The 5,000-nt window shown below is 31.6% G+C and overlaps 2 long non-coding RNA genes across 4 annotated transcripts in view; one reads left to right on the top strand and one right to left on the bottom strand.

The window, feature by feature from the left end:
* The window catches only part of LOC128248892 (uncharacterized), a 147,079-nt gene that overhangs the window by 79,808 nt on the left and 62,271 nt on the right, over positions 1–5,000 (bottom strand). Inside the window, exon 2 of one of the 3 annotated variants that reach the window (XR_016243388.1) lies at positions 2,710–3,676. The exons of the other annotated variants lie outside the window; for them this stretch is intronic. This is a non-coding gene — a long non-coding RNA (uncharacterized LOC128248892). Of the gene's footprint in view, positions 1–2,709; positions 3,677–5,000 lie in introns of those variants that run through there. 3 annotated transcript variants of the gene reach the window in all.
* The window catches only part of LOC149133528 (uncharacterized), a 118,622-nt gene that overhangs the window by 104,306 nt on the left and 9,316 nt on the right, over positions 1–5,000 (top strand). The window lies entirely within an intron of this gene.

Raw genomic sequence — 5,000 nt, 5'->3', positions numbered from 1 at the left:
ATGTATATATGTGTGTGTGCGTGTGTGTGTGTGTGTGTGTGTGTGTATAAGTATGTATTTTTATGTGTTGCTACTTTAATGTGTGTGAGGTGTGTGCTTAAATCGATTGTGCCTTTTTATGTATGAACGTATTCAAAGTTATTTACGTATGCACATGCAGACATTAAACAGATGCATGTATGCTTCAATATCGTTAGCATAAACTCACATGTTGTATAGAAAGGATGGATGAAAGACAATGTTAATGATATGCGCATATATACGTATATGATATGTGTACTTATATGTATATATACACTGAAGCATAAGTGCACACACATGGATGCATACATATATATATATATATACACACACACATACATATATACATGCATATGTACACACACACACACACACACACACACACACATATGTTGATTAAGTTTAGCATGGTTTGTTTTCTATTACATTCAGTGAGTAACTAAATTTAAGATATTTTCAGTATTATGATGGGGGTTTACTGTGTGGTTGTATGTGATTGATGAATTTGTGCGCATGCATAAGTGTTTGTGTATGTGGGTGTGCGCGTGTGTCTGTATGTGTATGTGTATGTGTGTCCGTGTGTGTGTTTTACACTAATATTTACTACAGGTGACTGCCAACTTTATCAGAAGAATATGTTGGACGGAATACTTTATTAACAATTAACTTACAAACAAAAAAATTGTTTTTAAAACTTATAAATAACGAATCAATGATACTTTGTTATAAAAAATTCGAACATTAACTGTTATTATTAAACGAATTCCAGAAGAAATTAATCCAAATGTCTGCAACATGAAACGTTTTAAGTAATTATATATCCTGTTTATCGAACCTGAATGCGTTTATGTAATTAATAAATAAGCATTTGAGAATACACGTCGAAAACTTAATCATCACTCAGAGTAAAGTAAACTAATGTATATTTAACCAGATAAAAATATCAAAAATCGAAAACATCATCCAAATTCGATATTAGTGGTTACTCAACCCCCCTCGTACCGAAATATTCAAACTTTTCTATTACAGATCATAAACCAAATTCCAAGAGGAATAAAACTTTTATTTAATTAACTCCAATGAAAGAGAGGTCAGAAAGATCAGCACCTATTAGCTAAAATATTGTAACATCTTAAATTGCTTTCAAGCCATAATAGTCTTTTAATAGAATATTTTAAACTCGTCTCTGAAAACGAGGCAAGAAAAATTCTTACTGTTCATCATTTACGATTATTGTTTTAACTATTATTACTCTTAATGTGAAAGGTCTGGAAATATCTAAAGCTTGACTGACGATTGCACACGCCATATCGAATACGATATTGTCGGTAATTCGGCTTGATGCTTATAGAGAAGAATATGGATTAAGTCACCTGAGAGTTGGTAATGACTTTTAAAGCAAAATCTATAATTCGTTTTGTTACAAGAGGCGCTTTATCAAGATTACTGCCTCTTACATCTAAACAGCATCTCTTAAGAGAAATAATCAACTAAAAATGAACTGTCTCTTATTAAAAACTATTGCTTTAAAATAACATATCAACAAAATATTTAGAATGTAGGTTCTTATTTGTTATCCTATACTGGAGTAATTCACTATTTTGTGTATATATTAAACAAAACAAGTAGCCAAGCTTTCTAAACAAATATATCATCCAAAAATTGCTATTAATATGATTAAGATATATCTTTTATAATCCCTAACTTTTCAATGGAGGTATGTTTTTAATAATACGACCACTTGCAATAATGACATTCCGATCGAAGATAGATATACTGTGAAAAATATATATTTTTAAAATACAAGATGCACAAAGCGCACCACACATTAAGAAAAAAGATCAGAGATTGGTTGAATTACTTTGTAATTGGAAAGCTAAAACATCACTATTGTAGAAAACCACTTTTACAAATTATTAAGAAAATATTTCCACTAGCTACATAAATATCACCATATGTTAAACAAAAGTACTACTAACTTTTCATAGTTTACCCTAGTAAATTTTCGCGATGTATTAATCTTTTAATAAGCATAGTCACCCCTATATCACATATTAATACGCTAATTTTTAGAGTCAAATTGCAAGATATTTCCTACTAGTTCTCAATACTAAAAAGTAATACTAAAGAACTAGATGTAATGCCCTCCACAACTGTAATAAGAGACATAATATATTTCTCTACCACCTTTCATATTCGGATTAAATAGAAACTCTTACATTGCAGCATAAACGGAATACAGTAGGAAAATTTAAAACAAAAACCGAGATCAAAACCATGCAATATTTGCACAACTAACTGAAACTTAATTACTAGTTTATGGAAAACGAATTATGATAAACAGTTGTTGGAAAAGGATATCTACATGCAGCTATGAAATTTATCGTTCCTATATAAACGAACATTTTTATTTAAATAAGACAATTCTTCGTATAGTATACAAGCTTATTTTCCTCACACTCTATAATAATGATTTTGTCTTAATTTTCCCTTTATATCCCATCGTTTTACGAGACGGTATCAAAAAGTTCTCGGATTATTTCTGTAGCAAGGCAGCAGATGGTATCACATGGTTGTGTGAACATTAAGAGCTGGTAGTCACCTTTATGTGACAGTGTGCCGAGTGACACACTGTCTTTACTTCGCAAGTTATGAAATTTGTGTTTTAGTGATCATGTGTATGCTGTATTCTGCGATTTTTCTCTTTAACAGGAAGTTGGAACAAAGATCTAACGTGAAATGTCACGTTAAATAAACTTGAGAAGTTTGCTACAGAGTCATTAAGCATGCTTCGGCAAGCCTACGGTGACAAGACAATGAGTCTTATGCAAAGTTTCGAGAGGCACAGACGTTTCAAAATCGGAAGAACGTTGAAGGAAGACGATGAGCGATCTGGAAGACCTACCACAAACGTCACCATCGGAAATGTGGAGGAAATTCACCAGATTGTGCATGTGGAATGTCAGAGGACAATCAACGATAGTTTGAGGCATTTCAGGGAGGACATTCGGCGGAAGCAATCGGATCTGGGAAGCGCGAAAATTAGATTCTTCACGACAGCAATGCACCTTGTACCTGAACTCACGCGTGAGTTTCTCGCCAAAAACAACATGGCATCGCTTCCGCCTTCGCCCTATTCACTAGATTTAGAATCTGCATACTTTCACCTCTTCCCCAGGATGAAAAAGTAGTTCAAAGGTCGCCGCTTTAACACCTTTCGCGAGATCAAGAGCTAATCGCAGAAAGTCCTCGAATCGTTTACGGAAAATGACTTCCGGGCCGAATTCTAAAAGTGGCAGGAACGCTGAGATCGGTAACTTGCTGTGCTAAGTGACTATTTCGAAAGAGAAGATGTGAAAAATTAGGTAAATAAGTTATTTTTTATTAAACGTAACTAGTCCGGGAACTTTGTGATACCACCTCATACAATATTGCTTTCATAATTCTTAAGTGTAAATTGATTTTTAATTTACTATCCATTTTAAAATCTTTTTAATATAACATGCAAATATTGAATTATATAAGCACAGTTTGAATGTACGGGTGAATAATTAACTATCGTCCATACATGTTAATCTGATATCTGAGGCAAGAGAGATTGAAATATTTAAATTCTACTTGCATTACTCTATCAGAAACGAGACCGCACATCTGACTGAAACGAAAGAAGGATAATTCGCCATATGTAAATATGTAAACAATCAGACGTACAAGACCGGCATTTATTGTACATGAATAGAAACATCAAAATTTGTTATATTTCAATTCCTCCTAAACATCGAAATGTAATTTACAATATTACATACGATATCATGTTTTAATTAACTACATATCATAAATAAGCAGTTTCTACAAATAATTTTCCCATTAAATGAAACATGAAATAATCCTATCCCTATAATTAAACAAAATAGCGCAAATATATTGTCGGTTTTTAATATCACAACAGCAAAAATACATGTTGTCATCGACTTGACAGAAAAATAGAAACATAAATGCATTTTAATTAAGTGTAATTATAACATTGTTATTCAAAGACTGTGACACAATTCTAATTCATAAAATATTTAATCTCTTAATACTCTTCCCTTATCGGAAGACAACAATGACAAGTACCAGTATGTTGGAACCGTCGTCAAGTACCTATCATAACAACATTTTACTTCTACAAAACCATATTTTGAGGTAAGGAGATAAATATTTGCGGTAATCACCTACTCTCTTATAAGATTATGTATAATCAATACAATATGTGTGTGTGTAATCATATACACATACAAATACAGACATACATATGCATCCATATATATATATATATATATATATATAGATAGATAGATAGATAGATAAATAGATAGAGAGATAGATAGATAGATAGATATAGATATATGCATATAGTTGTATATATATATATATATATATATATATATATATATATATATATATATACATGTATGCGTATATGTGCGTGTGCGTGTGCGTGCACGTGTATATACATGTATATGTATATGTATGTACATGCATATGTATATGTATATGTATATATATATATATATATATATATATATATATATATATATATATATATATATACATATACATATACATATGCATATATATATATATATATATATATATATATATATATATATACATATACATATACATATGCATGTACATACATATACATATACATGTATATACACGTGCACGCACACGCACACGCACATATACGCATACATGTATGTGAGTGTTTGCGCGTGCGCTACTCTTATCCAATTTTATGCTCTGATAGCCTGTGACGAGCACCGGCGTCTTGCATCCTTGTTATTTTCATAATCATGCCGAACGCTAGCCTGCAGGCTTTACCATTCTGAATTATTTATAAGAATCTGGATATTCTTGTTTAAATTATTATTCTACAGAAAAGCAGAATGAGAGATGCTGTCAGATCTCCAAGGTTTCTCGCTCAACTTCCC

This window comes from Octopus bimaculoides, chromosome 10, assembly GCF_046866305.1.
Source record: "Octopus bimaculoides isolate indiv1 chromosome 10, ASM4686630v1, whole genome shotgun sequence".
Lineage (NCBI taxonomy): Eukaryota > Metazoa > Mollusca > Cephalopoda > Octopoda > Octopodidae > Octopus > Octopus bimaculoides.
The sequence above is the reverse complement of the archived record's forward strand: the minus strand, read 5'-3'. Positions and strand labels throughout refer to the sequence as shown.